Raw genomic sequence first — 19,520 nt, forward strand, 5'->3', positions numbered from 1 at the left:
ACCAATTAATTGGTTTTCCATTATTTCTTATGGGGAAAATTTGATCAGAACTCGAACTTTTTAAGATTCGGTCCGGAGTTCTGAACGGATTAATTTCGAGTTCTGAGGTACCACTGTATCTCCATGCCTCTAGAAATCAACCCTAAAGTGCTTTACAAGGACAAGAACAGTTTTTGTGATGCCTCTGTTGAAAATTCTTGAAGCTTTGAAGATAAAAATATACATATTTAATGTCATTTTCTATTTTGAACTTGGTTATTTAAATGCATCATTTTATTCCGGAAGGTGAATCGTTAAAAAATGATGGTTTGCAAGAAAAGCATTATACCATCTCTTGTTGATTTATTTTTTTGTTTGGTTTGGTTGTTTAAAATTTGAAATTACAATTGAAAGAATCCAGATCTGCTGAAAACTTCTGTGAAAGCACTACTAATTTCTGCAAATAGGCAATAATGGAATTTTATTTTTGTTAACTGCTGGGTGACAGTTCCCTAGAGATGTGTTAGTTATGCTGCATAAATAATTTAGCATGTAAGCATATAAGGAATATTTAGCATGTAAAATAAATCCAGTTTCTCAAATTAATTTATTCAATGGAACCTACAGTAATAAATAATGAAACATAGACATTAAAATTAAGAAGGAAGTCACCTTACACTGCTTAAGGGATTGTTTACAATTGTTTTCTGATAATTTCTCATAGAACTGGTGAAATCTTTTATTAATCTCTTGTGCATAGGAAAGGATCTGGACAATCCAGGTGGTTTAAAAAATCAATCTTGGATGATGCTCCAGAAATAGTTATGTCATCTGGTTTTGCTCCCAGCCAGTAAATTCCCTGAATTCCCCATGGCCTTTACTACAGGGCTATTCAAAGGGGCCATTTACAAGTGGTTTACCACATAAAGTCTGTACATATGACTACAGAAAAGTTAACCATCCACCACCATCAGATCAGCACCATCGAAAAAGAAGCTCTTACACTGTCACTGGCCCTTCAACACTCCAAAGTATATATTGAATTCAGTTCAGAACCCGTCCTAGTTACACAGACCCCAACCCATTTGTTTTTTTGCATCGAATGTCCAATACTAATCAAAGGCTCATGCGTTGGTGTTTGATCTGTTGAACTTTCAATTTGAAAACAGTACGTAAGAAACGGTCAAAATGCAGTGTGCAGATTCACTATCTCTTTGTCACATTTAAAAAGAAAACCTATATGTAGCTTTCCTCTTAATGGCGGGGGTGTGACGACCCCCAAAGTGTAGTTCACTCTGCCTATTGAGTGGATGTTTCTGTTCCCCCCCTACTATTACATTTAATACCTCTCCATTCTGTTAGGCTGGTTTTCTTCTTTCCTCACTTCCCTTATAAGGCCTGTCCAGACAAGAACAATCATGCCACTGCTTTGTAATTTGTTTTGTACTTGTTGTGTTGCTAATATTCATTGTGCTTGACACCTGTTGCTGTTACACTGTTGATGTTTGTTATTTGTAAATGACCTGTAAATACAGTAGTACCTCAGAACTCAAACTTAATCCGTTCAGAACTCGGGTTTGAATCCTAAAAAGTTCGAGTTCTGATCGAGTTTTCCCCATAAGAAATAATGGAAAACCAATTAATTGGTTCCCGGCCCCAAAAAAATACACCTAAATATGTTTTTTGTTTTAGCATTTAAACACAAAATGAACAGGATAAAACAAGAAGAGCATATACTGTACTAAACACATCTAAGCACATTTATCAAAACAGTAATATGTAAAGAAAATAAATATATCCAAACAATGTGCAAAGTTAAAAAAAAAAAACAATGACACCTTTTTCGTAAAGCCAGACACAGCACTACTACCTTGAGTCATACTAAGGGTTTGTATTTAATGTAGGAACAAAAGCAAAACATTTTGAAATATGAGACAAAAATTGAGAGAGAGTGCATGCCATGCGGTCCATTGTTTATTTTTATTATTACTCTGTATTCGTTAATTTGTTTATAAATCTCAAATTTTTAGGTTGTTACATTTGTACAACTATTGCATAACTTTTTGGTGAGCAATGGCTACCAAAATGATATAAAGTACAGTGTATTACCTGATATTTTCAATTAAAAAAGCACTATCACCAACAAACGATGCTGTCACAGCGAATGCAAGGCTGAGACTGAAGCGTTACCCTTTGTTTCCGCTGAGAGACGTGCCGCGTGACTCATTTCCCTGCGCGTACAAGTTATCTTAGGTCAGCGTTCACTGTTTTCTCACTGTTTTCTCACTGTTTTGGAGCTAGTGAGGGTCGTAGGTAAATTTGTGCACTTTTATTTTTTTCTTTAGGTTTAGTAAAGGAGTATCTTTATTTAGTTAGAAGTGTTTTGTTATTTCGGCTTGGTTGGCTCCTGAACTTGTTCCCTCTGCTAATAAAATCACACGCACAAACACGCCTTTACAAACACAACATTTCACACAATATCCTCCATTACCCTTAGCTGGCTATTTGGAAACAGACATAATGAGCCTGCATTTATGAAAGGAGTATAATTTATGTCTAGTGAAAATATTCCTTTTAGAACTATATACTACCTTTATAAATATATGTTTGGTAAACAGTCCCTATAACCATCAGTTGAACATTATTATTACTGTCCATCTCCTCCCTATTGTACAAGGGTTTATTATTCTCAAATAATAATAATAAAAAGCCTGCACTGTAAACCAGGGTGACTAATTCCACAAAGGCAATCCTGCCTTATTCCTCCAATGCTCTTCCCCCAGGCAAAGCTACCTAACCTATGGCAGCCCTCCTGCAGACATCCTTGCAGTTGCCTCTGGCACGGACAACCACGAGAGCCTTCTGTTCACACTGCAAGATACGGTGGTACCCTGACGGGAGACACTCATCGTGGTTGGGGTCCTGTCTCTCTTGCCATCGGCTACTCAGGTGATGCCGGGAGGTTGTGTCCCAGCCCCTCGCAGACACTGCAGCAGGGCTCAACCTCAATCTCACCGACAGTAAGCACACCTACGTTACGGCCAGACCGTCTCTGCACCTTTAATTTGCCCCTATGTTAAGAGCGTACCGAGAGGGGTTGCTAGAAGCCCATGTGCCATCCTCAGCTTTTCTCGTACAGAAACCTCCCGTCTCATCTTGCTCAAACAAGTGTACTGTAGGTTGAAAACACCGATACTATACTCTCAGAAAAAAAAAGAGTAAAAATTTGTACCTTTGTTTGTCTCTGGGGCTGGACCATCATCCGCTATGGTACAACAATGAGAGTCTATTTCTGTGCCTTAAAAGGTACGATTACCTACAGCTAAGGGTACAATTGGCAGACCCTTGAGGGTACAGCTTCAGTGGCAAGTCAAAGGTACAAATTTTTGCCCTTTTTTTTCTGAGATTGTAGCTGCCTGCTTCTCAGTTTCCTCAAATGCGTGCATCTCTTATACGAATGGGTCAGGACAAAAATCACAGTTATTGGTGATGGCCAACCAGCACAAAACCAGACCCATCTATCTTCTGTGACCGTTTGTCCTGTTCAGGGTCATGGGGGGTCTGGAGCCTATGGGCACAAGGCAGGGAATAACCCAGGATGGGGCGCCAAACCATTGCCGAGCACACTCACACATGCACACCTATGGGTAATTCTAATAAGCCACAGGAAAACATGCAAACTCCACACACATGGAGCCATAGTGGAGACTTGAACCCGGGTCCCAGGGGTGTAAGCAACAGTGCTAACCACTGTGCCACCATGCCACCCACACAAAACTAAAATAATTGCTACCTCTCAAACCTGCTACACCTGAGCTGGGACACAACCTACAGCACAAGCTGAATAACCACACACTGTCTGATTCAATGTTAAATGATTACTTTCCATATATGTAACATATGATTATGCCTATGGTAAAGGTTTTTGCTTTATCTATCTATCTATCTATCTATCTATCTATCTATCTATCTATCTATCTATCTATCTATCCCCAACATAAAGACCCATCTCAAATCAGCCCTGATGAAAAAAACGAAACACTGGAAATGTATATTTTCGGCATTCCTGACTGAAGTTCTGCGAGGAGGGAACGTTGATGATCTTGGTTTGTTAGGACACTGTGCTTTGGCATGCTGCAGGTAAATCAGTCACTTCCTTTGATGCATACAGTTAAAATTGAATGAAATAAAATCAGTCTGCATGAAATAATTCTCCTTTTATATTGATTTGATATTACCTGAGCTTCTTGGGGTGTCTGTGGAGGAATAAACCGCATTTGTCCGCTAGATGGAGATAAAAGTTAAAAGCCTCCGACGAAGCACTGCAATGATGTTCTGTTAATTCGTGAATCACTAGTTGTATTATTATTGTTGTTGTTGTTGTTTGTTTTTGTTGCTGTTTTCAATAATAAGAATTATGACAATAATAATAACAGTTTATGGACGTGGTACTATTGCCACAGCATTGTGCGTCAAATGGTCAGGATTTTTTAAATAACTACCACTTGCAAAAAAAAATGTTATTATGAGAAATGCCGTGATTAATTAAAACGCTCAGTTACATTTTACCTAACCGTTACTGTTTCTACCTAACCGTTCTCATTTTATCTCCTACTAATAGAAGCATTTCAGAAAAGGTACAGAAAAACAAGGAGTTAATTAGTAAGGAGAAAAGATAAGGAGTTACTTTCTATGTCCTTCGCTGTTCCAGCAAAAATATTTTGTTGCTATATTCGTGGTTTATAATTTGTAGCATTTACACTTCAGTAGCAATATACTCTAGATTTTAGATAAGCAACAGGCAGGTTTCATATATACACTGGCCTTTAAAATGTATTTAGTATAATCTGTCTATAAACTCTACTTAAATAATTGTGTTTGTTTCTGTAGAAGCCTTGACGATTTCATGGTATGAATGTCATACCCTATGCATTTCTATTAAAGAAGTAGATGTACTCCAGAGAAAAATTCTGACGATGAAGCATTAAACACACACACCACAACGCTTCTGTACTGTCTATGGAAATATTTAGTCGATGCAGTAAACGGAAAAAAAAACTGCACAATTACTTTACCCCTTAAATTCCAATCGTTCGTTGTGCAGCATGACACATGCTATTGAGCGCGAATGAATTTATTACAAGGAATTTCAAATGAAATATGAAAAGAGATCATGGTGGTTAAACTATTTTTAACGAAGTGAGTTATTCTGACTCATCGTAATCAATCCGGCTAGGTGCCTAGCAAGGTTTATTATATAGCCTATATATAATTATATATCTAATAAATCGTATGCTTAATTTAATATTACTCTCCTGTACTGCAGTGAGGACTACGATGCATGTTAGACAGAGTTTGCAGTTCTTGTGGTGTAGAAATCTGCTGTTTCACGCATTTACAAAACTGAACTGGTCAACATCTTTACCATTATTATATATACATATATAATGAACTGTAAAGCGTTAGAATACTCACAACTAAATTTTATCGCTTCCCACATAACTATATTTAGAGTTCACAGATCGCCAAAGACGGCGAAACTCACTGCGACGTTTTACGCCTTGTGTACTTACTATCAACTGCCGGACAGCGTGCATTTAAAAATGAAAAACACCACGATTTGTATTCATTCCATCCTCTGTTCAATTTTCCATTTCTGATGCTGCCTAAAACCAAAGACAAGACGGCTCCTCATACTCCTTAGTGATGGTTGTAGGTTTCCTCTTCCAGAAAACACGCCCCGGTCGCAGATGTAAGGTTACGATCAGTGCTTATAGTGTGTCCATAATGAAAGAGCAAGGTCCAGGCAGCTTTACCGTGCTGATGTAACGTGTAACACGCCGAGCAGGCTTTGCTTATTATATCCCACTCGCATCCACGTGGATTGGAGAGGCAAAATGCTGAAACGCCCCCTTCCAGATGCCGAATAAATACGGCTGATGAGCCTCTCACCGTGGAACAGGTACGCGCTGAAATCACACGTTTATATTTTTCTGTGGCTTGTAAATGCCTTCGATCTGGCGACTACCCATCAGGATTTCCTTAAACTAACAAGCTGCTTAACACGAAAATAGAGTAGTGGTTAATTTGTGTATAACCATGTGACACATGTAGATGCGTCCCTGATGTCCATTTTCATTAGTATTTTAAATAGTGGTGACTCAAGTGTATAGTTACAAGCCTGGGTGCTTGTGTAAACAAGAAAAGACTTCTTTGACTTCGGGATCAAGGAGTAGCAACTAGCGTGCGTTTGGCGTGCCTCGGCGACTAAATACTTAAGATATAATAAAGAGGAAAAACACGTCCTTACCGATCTGCTGCGGCGGAGATATAAAGGCGATCCGCAGGGCGTCAGTCCTGCCCCGTGAGGCAACGGTGAGAGGTATAAAACACAGAGAAGTCATACGTGTATTCACAGAAATATATGCACAGCGTTGTCTAAACGGTCAAAAGGACTAAATATGCATATTAGTTTAGGTGTTAAGCCTCTCCACTGTGGATTATACCCACTGTTGTTAACACCCAAGTGGGCATTACCCACTACTTCTGTATCCTACACAATAAAAACTACTTCAAGTAACTTCAATTATATTGTATGTTCACATTTTAATTAGGGCTGCAGAGGGACCCTATGCCTCACCTCCAGGGTATTGTAATTCCCTCTTCTGCACCGTGTGGAGTTCGCATGTTCTCCCGGGCTGTGCAGATACATGCATTCAGGATAATTATTTCCTTTAAATTGCTTGTAGTAAATAGTGTAGGAGAGAGTTTGATACAGAGGGCGACAAAACTTTTTTTTTTTTACAATTACACGCGTACCTACCTCATTAATGCATCGTAACACATCTTTCAGTTCAAGCAGTTATTATATTTGTTACTATATCTGTAAATTCTGTAAACCCTTGTGAACTACCAATGGAACAAGTAACGAATAACACAAGTGAAATACTGATCTCATGTTCGTTCATCATTAATGAATAGTGACGCATCAGCAATTACTATATTTGTTACTATATCTGTCAATTCTGTGAATCTTTGTGAACTACTAAGCAACCACTGAAGGGACGAGTAATGAATAACAAGTGAAATACTGTCATGTTTGTTCATCATTAATGAGGTGTCTGTCATCTCAAGTAGCAGCTAAATGTATTCATGATATGTAAATCAGTACTACATGAGTTATTACTATGTATCCGTGCCCCCTAAAGTAAAGTGTTACTGAATAAGCGTTTGGAAGATGGATGGAATTTTCACAGGATGATGTTCTAACTGACAACTGCCGTTATCGCTTCACAGAAATACCCAACACCTTTCAAGAGTACAATATTAATGTTTGGCCATTTTCACTCATTTCCTCAAGAGAAACAGCTTTTATTTATTTATTTATTTGCCAAAATCAGTATTACACAAAATAGTGTGTAATACAAAATAGTGTGTAATACAAAATAGTGTGTAATACAAAATAGTGTAATATGCCATATCTGAATTTCTTTAGTTTTACTGACTACACCTTCCTATTAGCCGTCTGTGCAAGAACCAGATTTCTGCCATTATATACAGTATTAACCATATAGCTTATTTAATCTCCGAATGCTAATTAAGTTGATTAAAGTACCTTGGCAGGTAACAAGATACCACAGTGCACGTTGGCCCCGTTTACGCTTTCAGATGCATCATGGGAGATCAGATCGCCAGTGGACACCCAAAACACATCGCCGCTTACACCTGTGTCTAACCCGGGTCTCCAAGGTGTCCAGCCGACCACGTGTTCAGATTTCATTAGTCTGCGTCACTTAGAAGGTCAAATGGCCCCCCGCACAGATATTGAGCATTAGTGGCCGCAATAGTGTTTACACTACAAAGGCTATGCGGTGAAATGCGTCCCAGACCACATCAGCACGTGGTTACAGTGACTGGATCTCAGTGCATCTTGCTGGCCGTTTGCACTTATTTAGTGCTGTGACCCGATGGCCCAAGATGCATTTTAAAACCAAGTGTAAACAAGGAGGTCATTGCAGGTCACACCTCACGCGAAAACAAGTGACTCCTGATAATCATTCTTATGTTAGGCTCCGTGTTCTTGTCAGATTGCAACATAGCTTCAATGAAAATCCAGCGGAGCTGTATAAACCTTCCAAAGCTTCTTCTTATCAGCAGTAACTTTAGGTCTTGAGCGCTGTAATGCGCGGGCTCACCCCGGGGTGCTAGGGACCTCCACCTCCTCCGCAGCCAGCCTCATTAATAACATTTTAAGCAAACTGCCTCTCTGGTTGACAACTTTTACCACTGCACCCCCCCCCCCCCACTGCTGGTTGACAGCTACACCATTGTAGAAAATAGTAGGGGGGCTCAGACAATTCAAATAGCCCAGGGGGATCTGACCATGTTAATGTGCTTCTGCTTTTGTAATAGCAGCAATCCCAAAATGCACGTCAAACCTAATAGAGGTCCTTATGGTACCACGTGAGCTCTGTAAGACGTACTGCAATCTGCTGTGCGTCAGTGTGTATAATAGAAGCTTTAGGAATTTTATGGAAATGAAATCTGAGGATAAATGACTCTGTCCCGCTGCAGGCACATACCTGAGATATATTTCTGTTTCCCGGCCTAAAGGGCTGTCAGTAAGTGGCATGGTCAGTTTGGCCCACATTCTTCTCTTCCTTGGGTTCCAGCTTTCTTTCAGTGCCCAGTGCTGTTCGCACAGGATGCACGGTCTTTGCCATTGACCCCAGACCCATAACCTACACCGGTGATGGGAATATCCTGCGTGCATCTGCTCCGGACTGTAGTTTAACAGCCTTCAAGAACTTCCTATCTTCAAAGGGCACGAACTCAATAAGTAATAAGGTTGTAATTGCATCATTGAAGTTATATGGATGATTTTATATGGCATTCATACTGAGATGTAGAAAAGACAGTTGTTGTGTTATACTCTTATGTGTGGTTTATGTAACTTCTGTGAATTCCATTTTCATACCCTCATATATTGTTTTTGTGCATTTCTTAATTTTTTTTAGTAACATGACCTCTTCACTTCCGGTCCATTATTATAGAAAAACCTAATATGTATGGTATATTTGATGTAGTTCTTGATTTTATGTACGGGAAATGAAGTGGATTTGGAATCCTTGTCGCATAATGGGTAGACTGAAGGTTACTGATTCATGTTCTGTGAGGGACTCTTATAAAATACCCCCCAGCAAAGCATTTAACCTGCTTCACAAAATATACAGCTATGCAACATTATTTGTTGCTTTATATAAAAATAACAGTGAAGCAAATAAAGCTGGATACTAAATTTCTGCCTTGGATAATTTGTGGTACAGTATATAAACATACCTATTTTTATATATATCTCCACCCAGCCATCTTTCTACGGCTCACGCTTCCGCCCTCTGCTCCATAGGGTCTGTGTCACTCTGTCACAGTATACAGCATGTATTTCATTCATCCATCCACCCATTTTCTGTAACCAGTCCTGGGTTTTAGTCAGCCTAAACTAAAATGCCCCCCTTTCCGTAGCTGTTGATTAAACCAGCTCAGTGGTTGGGAGGGTATTTGGCCCATTTCTCTGTGCAAACATTCATTTCATGAATTTCTTTGGAATGTCTTCTTTGAAGTGCTCCCTTCAGTGCACGTCGCGGCATTTCAATAGCATTGAGGTCCGGACTCTGACTTGGTCATTGTCAAATATGAAATTTCTTCTGTTTGACCCACAATGTTGTTGATTTACTTCAGTGTATTGGCTCTATCTCATGTAGCATTACCCAACTTTTTCAGTTTTACATCATAGAGACACGGCCTGACAGTTTCCTGGTAGAACTTGGAATTCACTGGTCTCTCAATGACTGTAAGCCATCCAGAGCCCGAGGCAGCAAAGCAGCCCGTCATCATTGCCCTCCCTCCAGCCTGGTTCACAGCTGGGATGGGATTTTGGTGTTGGCATGCATTATTTTGTGTTCTCCAGACACAACTGGAGAAACGTTTGTTTCATAAGTCCACCGATCGCTGTTCCAGTAGACTGTGGAACATCCGAGTGGTCTTTAGCAAGCTTGACAGGCTGCAGTGTTCATTGTTTGAGAGTGCTGGTTCTCTTTGTGGTAAGCCCCTAGGAACATAAATTCCCGTTGAGAGTTGTTCTTATTCAGATTCAGATTCAGATTCAGCTGTCTCCCTGGAGTTCCTTTTAACTTGTCTGAGTACTTTACAGCACTGCTACTTGTAGGAAGAGTAGCAATAGTGCTGAATTTCCTCTGTTCCTCTGTAAACTATCTCCCTGCCTGAAGACCGATGGAGGCCAAAGTCTTTAGAAATCTTTTTGTAAACCTTCTATTCTTGTAATCTTCAACAGCTTTTTCTCCAGATCAGGTTATATTGAACAGAATTCTTTTATGAAGAAAAAGATGTGAGTCTTTTTTTTATAAGAAATGGCAGGTGAGAGCAACAAATGAACTGATTGGAGCACCTCTTTATCCAGGCCATCACCCTAGGGCATTTTGTGGCTCAGCGGGCTAAGCCTCTGTACCTGTGATCAGAAGGTCACTGGCCAATGACCCTGGCCTTGGCAAAATACTCACATGTCCATGAGCCCTTAAGAAAGGGCCTTAACCCCAAGCTCCATATGCTCCGTAGGTGTCAAGATCGCTGCCCGTCTGACCCTCTCCCATGTGTCTTGTCACCATTTGGACAGCAGGTGTCGCTGGCCATACTGTTCCCCCATCTGTCTTATAGCCCCTCAGTCTGTAGTGTGTTTTCCTATTCCCCAGGCAGCTGCGTGACTGAGAAGTTGGCCATCATCACTCCTTTTGTTGTGGATTGCAGTTTTTTTTGTTGTTTAACATTTATTATTTTATATATTCTCTTGGTTTATTACATGTACATATTCTAGTTACAGTGCCTTGTGTTTGCTCCCTGCTGTCTGGTTGGATTATGTTCCGTTTTCCTTGTTTTAGTTTATCTTGGTGTTTTTACCTGCTGTATCTGTTAATTGACCTCACCTGCTCCTTGTTGCCCCTAGTTCCTTTTAGCCCACAACTGCCCCTTGTTAGTCGTTGTTTTCGATTTATGTAGGTGTCTGCCTTTGTTCATTTCCTCACTCAGTCATTGTAGTTGTTCTCTGTGTTGTAGCTATGGTTGTCTAACAGGCTAGTTCCCTGTTTCCTAGTTGCATTGCTGTGTGACTATAGTTAGTTCTTATTTTTCCTGTTTTGTTTTTGACTCCCCATGGTCGTTTTATTTTGTGGTTACTCATTTTGTGTTCTGTTTTGTTGATAAAGTCCTCTGTTTGCTGTGAGCCGCCTCTTGGATCTCCCTCTTTTCCCTCTTTCAGAGGTGGGTTATCCCTCGCTCTGATCCCCAAGCCGGCCCCCGTCTGTGTGTCCTAGGGGCTGCAGGATGGGGGTAGCTGAAAACAGAATTTCCCCACAGGAATTAATAAAGTATCATCATTAAACCATTTCAACAATGACCTTGATTTTAAACCGTCTGTTCAATGAAGATACAGCAATGTAAATTATTGTGCATGTTTTATTTTTATTAAATATAATTCTTTATTATTATTATAATTATTATTATTATTGTGCTTTAGGTGAAGGTCAGATTACATACTAGGAGCCATTCATATATCAATCCAGATATATCTTATCTTTTATCGATGTGCTTAAAATGAGAAACGTAGTGGTAGATCTGAAATCAGCCATAACTAATTTGAACTGGGCTCCAGAAAATGCAGAGGACCTGGGAGTGTTTAAGTATGGAGGACTGCTTAATTGTGGCTGCAGGCAGCAGAGCTGCTTTCTGCTTTGAAGAGCAACAGCTTTAGATCTCTTTGTCCAGATAGTCTGTGGGTTCCGAAGAGCCAGCATAGCAGTAGGCTGTGTACCTAAAACCCCGTAGGACAACTGGGCTCCTCAGCAACCCACAAGACAGGCCCCCTAGGATGGCTGCCTCGTTTAGGTCATAGGCTGCAGTAGCAGTAGAGGTTTGGGAGTTCTGAAAGCATCCTTTGCGAGAGGAAAAAGGAAATTGGGATTGTAATGCTCAGTGTAGTTTAAATCCTGTGTTCACCCTCTGCCTGTGCCACGTTTGAAGTTGAGGCCAAAACCCAAAATCTTTCATTTTCCCAAGGATTGCTTTACAGCCAAGACTAATACCGCATTGAGCCAACCCGTCATTGAAATATGATTATTTTCCATACCGTTTGAACAAAAAGCACAGCTGTGAAAGGAAACATCTAGTATAATGAAAGCATTATTACAAATAAACAGTCCAGCACAGAACAAAGAAATAAAGAAGTGGCTTCTGATGAAAGTCATTAATATTCTCTTCTTCGGCAAGTAAAAGTCCTGAAATCACACAGATGCACACATGCCTCCAGGGATGGGGGTATGATTCCTATTGCTGCTCTGTTTATGTGGCACTTGTGTTTTTCACTGTGTTGCAGGGTTACCTCTGAGTACTCCAGATTCCTCTGAGTACTCCAGTTTCCTCTGAGTACTCCAGTTTCCACAGGGTTTCCTATGAGTACACCAGGTTCTTCCTGCAGTCAGATTAATTGGTGTTTCTAAATTGCCTGTTTTGCATGTGTATGTGAATGTCATTTAATAGATTGGCATTACATCCCATCCTGGATGTACCTATGTCTTGAGCCCTATGCTACCTGTATCTACCCCCCCCCCCCGCCCCCCATGATCCTGTACAATATTAGCAGTATAAAATATTTGAAAGTGATCGTTGAAGAAGTGGAGAGTGTTGATGTACATTTTCAGTAGTGTAATTGGGCCACCATCAGTGAGAACTTGAGTAAAGTTTCTACAAGGGGATAATATTTATTCTGCTTACAAAAACAAGCATGACAGTACAATGCAAATAGAATAAAATAAGAGGAAACCCCAGGGATGCATTCGAGACTCCCCAATTACGCTGCCATTCTTATTAAAACAATGAACTCCAAGCTGTGTTTGGGGCGGAATTTACAAAATATTAAAATGATTTAGGTTCTACTCTCAGACTTTGTCTGTGGAAGATGCTACAACTGGTGTGACATTGTGGGATTAGTTAGCATTCATATCACTGTTTTCTGGCCTGTTTCTCATCAGACTGGTGAAACGCTGTGTGCTTTGAAGACGAAAGGGAACACAGCAGTAGCAGCAGCGTCTTTCTGAGTGACACGGGTGTAACTGCATTGCAGCTTCACTGAAATGAGAATCATAAGGAAATATCAAAATCACACATGTATCCTCTGCAGCGAATGAATTCCACATTCATATTTATAATTCAGCTGCATGGTAATATTTCGCTGTCGACTGTAATGATTTGCAATCAGTTTAAGCCCACTAGACATATTAATAGCATGAAAGATGAGCAATAAAACCATATATCAGCAGTGACATTTTCACCCATCACTTGGAAAGTGATGAAAAATAAGTAAATATGTATCCAGCACATGGGCAGAGGAGTCACAGGGCGTGACAAGGGAACCAGGTACTAATGGAAGCTTGGAGAGGTGTGTGGCTCTGCAAGTTAGGACGCTGTACCCGGGGTCAGAAGGTTGTTGGTTCAAATCCTGTTGCTGGCAGAGGAATGTCTCTATTGGGTCCTTAGGCAACCCATTTAACCCCCAATTACTCCAGGGACTGGCTGACCTTGCTTCCTCAATTGGATGTTGCTCTGGATAGAAGCATCTGCTATGTAAAGATGTCCAAAGCCCTCCTTGAGATGACATTGGTGATTTTCCTATGAGCTGCTGTAAATGACAGCGTGAGCCAGAAGTAATTTAGACAACTCTTCCTTGCGTTTCCATTGATGCTGTGTGCAGACCAAAAGGCATGACCTTAGAAGGATATAGCCCCGTTGGGACTCCAGAATGGGGTCAACTGTTCAGACAGTCCAGAAAAGAACACCGTAGTTGACGGTGAGGACCACGACTCGTAAAAGTGGCTTTAGACAAACCATGGCTGCCATGCTATTCTGCTGAGCCAGGCCTTCTGCCCGTTCAACCAACCTGGGGCATAAGACATGAGTGAAAGAACAAAAATGTTTGGGAAATGTTTCAAAATATCTGTGTGGAGAAACCCTGCACATGCAGATATTGTAAAATGACGTTGCGGTAGCAGCAGTACTAGTCTGAAGTCTTTGCCATATATCAAACATGAACAAGACCACAAGTTTCTCAAAACACGGTTCTCTACCACCCCAGACTTATGACAGGTGACGTTTTATTAACCAGCCTTTGTAGTGAGCATTTATACCTCCTTCTCTGACAGCCGAGAAGCTTGACAGTGTTTAAATAAAAGATTTTCTCTCACTGATGTGAATCATTCCAGTAAACAAACAACAGAGACAGGCCCTTTTAACTTTCCTCAACACAGTGCCACATGAATCCGGAGGTCATGTTAGATCTGCCAGCAGAAACAACTGCAAATAATAACTAGAACAGAGAGATGCTGTATATTATAAGCAGAACGTTTTCTTGTACAACTATTCATCATTTTTGCTTGAAACAAGTTTTTGAAGAAATGCAATTGAAGGCTCAAGGGATTGGCTGACATATATTTTAAAGAATTTTTTATTCCCAGGAGACATATTGTGACAGAGAATTTCACAATATAAATGTGAAGCATGTCAACTAAACCTAATCTCGTATTGCTAGATGTTAGCTTTAAAAGAAAAGTTAAGGTTAGCTCTTTACAACCCAGCTGAATTTGAATAAAAATAGCCCACAGTCTTTCTAGGAAACTTATTTCTTGGTAGTTGATATGCTAGATGTCTTGTCGGTGCGCATATTAAACAACAATATTATAGAGGGGCTAATTTAACTCTAAAGCAGCAACACAAATAATCTCTTTGCTGATGTTTATCTAACCAGTCCATTTTGCAGAAATGAACATTGTGACATAAAGTCCGTTTTAGTAAGCTCTGTTTATCTTGGACGTAAATGATATGAGTGATGGTGCAGTAGGTGACTTTGAAGAATGCTTTTTTGCAGGACACCCTAATTAAAAAAATGGTGTAATCAGTGGGCTACAACATCTTAAACTTAGGTCAGGTAACTGCTGATAAATTAAATGTCACTGCAGCTTATCTATTCCATGGCTTTATGATTAGCTAGCTAAGCTTGATGTGCTTTTTACATTGACTGCATTATACCTGTGGCGTCATGAAAATGTGGGTTTTTTTGTGTGTAGAGAAATGAGCCCATTATCTATTTTGACAGAATGATGATTGTTTGTATGGATTCTCTACGTCGGCACTTGGTGCCTGTTCCTGAAAGGGTCCCTTTAAGTATTACATTATTAGATAGTACATGCAGGAACCAAGGTCGACAATGCAAGGTCCTGCAGTGAAGAATATACTATGACTAAGAAATACTCACACATGAGCATGTGACTCACCGGGTTGTCTGTTTTTTTTTTTTTCATTTGAGTTTTTCGTACTTCCTTCTTATGGAAAGGAATGAGCAAAGGCTCTCTGAGAACCCCGACTTCCCAAGGTACCATTAACCTTCTAGAGGAAAACATCTGCTTCTGTTTTTGGTGGCAGGGTCAAAGATCAGGATGAGCTTGGGCCTCCTGAAAATGACTCTCCAGGTGATTTTTCACAGAGTCTTTTCATTTCATGGTCAGGAACAGAAGTGTGAACTGCAGCAAAAAAAAAAAAAAGCTGCTCATGTGTAAAAACAAAAAGTATGTATGGTGTTTCACATACCAGCCTCCAGGGGGCCTTTAAAAATGATTCCGTTTCCCTGACGCTCTGTTTTTAACGTTTATTCCATATGCTGCAGTACTAACTCATGTACTCCTGTAGAGCGACTGAGATGAATTTTAAAGAATTTCAAATTCCTTTGAAATTTCAGAATAATCCCTCTGCCCCATCACAGAGTGAATCTCCTTGCAGCCTTAACTTTTCTTGCTGTTATGATATTTGTAGGGTGGCAAATTTGAGGAGTGACAAAAGAACCAAAACCTCCCCACTGCACCACCTTAGGTGAGTATTTCAAGTTAAATACAACAGACTGGATTAATAATGGCTGACTGTTTATATTTACTATTATATGGCTATTTACACACACACAAGACATGCCGGGATACACAGATTTCACCAGCGCTACAATATATTTCATGTGATGCATATGGTTTCAGAATGCAATCTACTGAGTTGTAATTGTGCTGACTGTGATTTCACTATTAAACACCAGTTAAGCAAAGCTGCACTATCCTGCCCATTATTTTGGCGAATGGCCCCAAATACACCTTTGTGCAAATTAATCGAAACAAGTTGTCGTGTCTATATGCAGATGGAATGAGACGGACATCAGTTACCTGAATTCATACTTATCACCTTGGGTCCGGATTTAGGACCTGGTGGACTGATATAAAATTGTATGGGAATAACCCAGGATGGGGCACCAATCCATTGCAGGGCACACACACCATTCATGCCTATGGGGAATTTGGTACCTCCAGTTATGTTTAGCATGTTTTTGCACTGTGGGGGAAAACCAGGAACCTAGAGGAAACCCCATGATGACATGGGGAGGTGCCTGAACCCCAGAGAATTAACTTGAAACATACATGGATGGCTGAAGCACAGTTATACCACCCAGCCCTAACCCCACCCGAACAGGCCTGCCAGTCTGTGGGCACAGTGCCTTCTCTGTCCATCCACTCAGCCCTAACCCCACCCGAACAGGCCTGCCAGTCTGTGGGCACAGTGCCTTCTCTGTCCATCCACTCAGCCCTAACCCCACCCGAACAGGCCTGCCAGTCTGTGGGCACAGTGCCTTCTCTGTCCATCCACTCAGCCCTAACCCCACCCGAACAGGCCTGCCAGTCTGTGGGCACAGTGCCTTCTCTGTCCATCCACTCAGCCCTAACCCCACCCGAACAGGCCTGCCAGTCTGTGGGCACAGTGCCTCCTCTCTCCATCCACTCAGTGTACTCTCTGCCCTGTTGACTGTGCAAACCAGCAGGTCCCAGGCCACTGCATGCATGTCTGTGTAACAACTTGTTTCAATTAATTTGCACAAGGGTGCATATTACAAATGGCAACAAGGATTATACAAGGACATGCATGAAGGTTCACAGCAGCCAGATAAGGAAGGAATCAGGTGTAATATATAACTACTGGCAGAAGAAAAGCAAGTTGGAGAAGTTGGACAAGTTGACTAATTCAAAGAGTCACAGGAGGATTTTGGAAATTATGTTAAGCTTTTGGAGCAGCGAACATGGACGGTTGCAGATAACATCAAGGAAGATTAAAAACCATGTGTGTTTCTCTTTGTAATGGATTCTGAGACTTACAAACTATTGAGAAATCTAATCTCAGTATACCTAATGGTATGAGGAATGGAAGCATGTTTTGCTAGCTCATTACACCCCAAGGCGTGGATCGCTGCAAAGAGGTTTAGTTTCAAGTGATGCCTACAAAAGTAGGGACAGGTTGTGAGTGATTGTGTTGTGGCTTTGAGACAACAATCAACTTGGCAGAGACATTTGGAGAACAGTTTGTAACAGTTCTACGCTTGGAATCTACACAGCTAAAGTTGCTAGCTCAGGAGGATTTGACTTTCACAAAGGCATATGAGCCAGCTCAGCCCGTGGAGTTAGAATCAAAAGATACAAGGGACCTTTGGGGAATGGCAAGGAGACATAACGGATAAATGTGGTAAATGATGAGGGAGAGAAAAAGGGCAGTTTTAAGAGACAATTCCAAGAATATGTGCACTATACGGCCAAAAGTTTGTGGACACCAGCTTGTTAAACATCTCATTCTGAAACCAAGAATATCAATCAGGGCTGTCACTTTTGATTATTTCAATAACTGAGTAATCTACTAAATACTAAATATGTATTTTACATAAGTTTATGTGCTATAAAGGTTTGTTTACACCAGTATCACCCCCAAACACGTGAGTAATGCATTGTGCTGTGATGTTACAACGGCTTCAGTTCTATTATAATCTTATGGGACGACCATCGTAAATGCGGTCTGTCATTCACTGAAATGTCGTTATGGAGCACATGATAGTGTACTGGGTTCAAACCATCAATGAGCTGTGTTTAGACATTTTTACTCAGTCATAGGAAACAAAACTTAGCAAGTTTTGCAAATTTAATGATGATTCTTTTTCAACATTATCTAGTAGGCCTATATGTAAAAAAAAAATGTTTAAAGTTTATTGTTACTGCTTGTACATGAGCTCAGCATGTGCTCTATGCTCTCCGAGACAATCACTATCATTCTCTTTCTTGCTGACGTACTCGCTCGCAGACCGTGTGGCACGTTGTGAGAAATTAAGCATAAATGAGTGAAGAGGAGAAAAGCGAACAAGAACTGTTCATGGAAAGAGATTCGTCTTCTGCAGTGAGTGTATCGGCACTGCTTTGTGTCTGCTGACGCCACTGTAAGGCTGCTTGCCGCACTGGACTCACATGGCAGAAGCCGTCAACTCGGCTCCGATGAGACTGTGCAGAGGCCATCAGACCAACCGATCAGTGGGCTCATCTCAACCCCCAATGAACGAGAAACAGCCCCTAGATGCGCAGATCATAAACCCATCCCACCACCCTCCCTTCCTGCTGCCCTGCTCCTGTTCCAGGTCCCAAATGATCACACACAAAGCCAAAATGGGAAAAGCGTTGTCTGTTAATGTAATCGATATACATACTCATGCTTGGTCTCATTTGAATGGTCTCAGTGTGACCGATATAATGGTTTCAGTCTTAAACTAATATATTGTAATATTATGAAGATTTAGAGAATGTGAGAAATCTTGCCTTGTTCAAAAGCTCTGCCCCCTCAGTCATCAAAAGACTCTAATGACCCCATCATAAACATTCCAAGTGACCATTGACTTGAGAAGGTATCTGCCCAGTGACTTATTAGTATACCCTGAAGGCGATCACAAAGATATCACATCCTAGAACTCTTAAGTAAACAATAACCATGGCATCTGGTCAGAGTTTGGTGAATCACCATCTTCAAAGAAAACCCATTGTTTGGTTTGGTGTTTAAGGAAGGGTCCAGGAGACAGTCAGGGGGACATTCTATAGCTAGAGCCCCCACATGCTAAGTGTGATTAGCTTACTCACATGTATTTGCCTTTAGTTAGGAGGCACTCTATAATCACAGCTCCCACATTGTGCTGCGCAATTAGCATCTGTATTCAGATCTGTCTTACAACTACCATGTTCATCTTCTCCTGGGCTGTGTGACACTTTATACTGTCTTGTAGGTGCATAATGTAGTTATGTTGGTCTCTGTGTTGTGGTTATGACTGACAATGGATGTATGCTGTCTTACCCAGCTAATAAATTATGCTTTAATTACTTCAGTGTACGTTCAGCCTGTCATTTGAATGAGTTAGATATTAGAAATTAGTTAGACTGACTTCAGACTGTCCCTGAGCTGAGGTGACCAAACACACCATCTTGTTGTATCACCCAGATATACTGCTTCTAGGTATCCCTGAGCTAGACAGACCAAACAAGCCAATAACTTAAGGGTTTGCACCTGCCCCACAGTCCCTGCACCAAGATTAT

At 40.8% G+C, this 19,520-nt stretch overlaps 1 protein-coding gene and 1 long non-coding RNA gene across 6 annotated transcripts in view; one reads left to right on the forward strand and one right to left on the reverse strand.

The window, feature by feature from the left end:
* LOC111843952 (CMP-N-acetylneuraminate-beta-galactosamide-alpha-2,3-sialyltransferase 1) overlaps positions 1-5,917 on the reverse strand; it is a 27,799-nt gene extending 21,882 nt beyond the window's left edge. For 2 of the 5 annotated variants that reach the window (XM_023811979.2, XM_023811980.2), the window contains exon 1: positions 5,553-5,816. The gene's annotated coding sequence lies outside the window, so the exon portion shown is untranslated. Of the gene's footprint in view, positions 1-5,054; positions 5,074-5,552 lie in introns of those variants that run through there. The other 3 variants (XM_023811983.2, XM_023811982.2, XM_023811984.2) reach the window with 3 other exon arrangements.
* Positions 5,879-19,259, forward strand: LOC140581849 (uncharacterized). The gene is made up of 3 exons (XR_011984871.1): positions 5,879-5,941; positions 15,907-15,963; positions 18,250-19,259. It is a non-coding gene; the product is annotated as an uncharacterized lncRNA (long non-coding RNA).
* The last annotated feature ends 261 nt before the right edge of the window (positions 19,260-19,520 follow it).

The sequence above is a fragment of the Paramormyrops kingsleyae genome, chromosome 23 (assembly GCF_048594095.1).
Source record: "Paramormyrops kingsleyae isolate MSU_618 chromosome 23, PKINGS_0.4, whole genome shotgun sequence".
Taxonomy (NCBI): domain Eukaryota; kingdom Metazoa; phylum Chordata; class Actinopteri; order Osteoglossiformes; family Mormyridae; genus Paramormyrops; species Paramormyrops kingsleyae.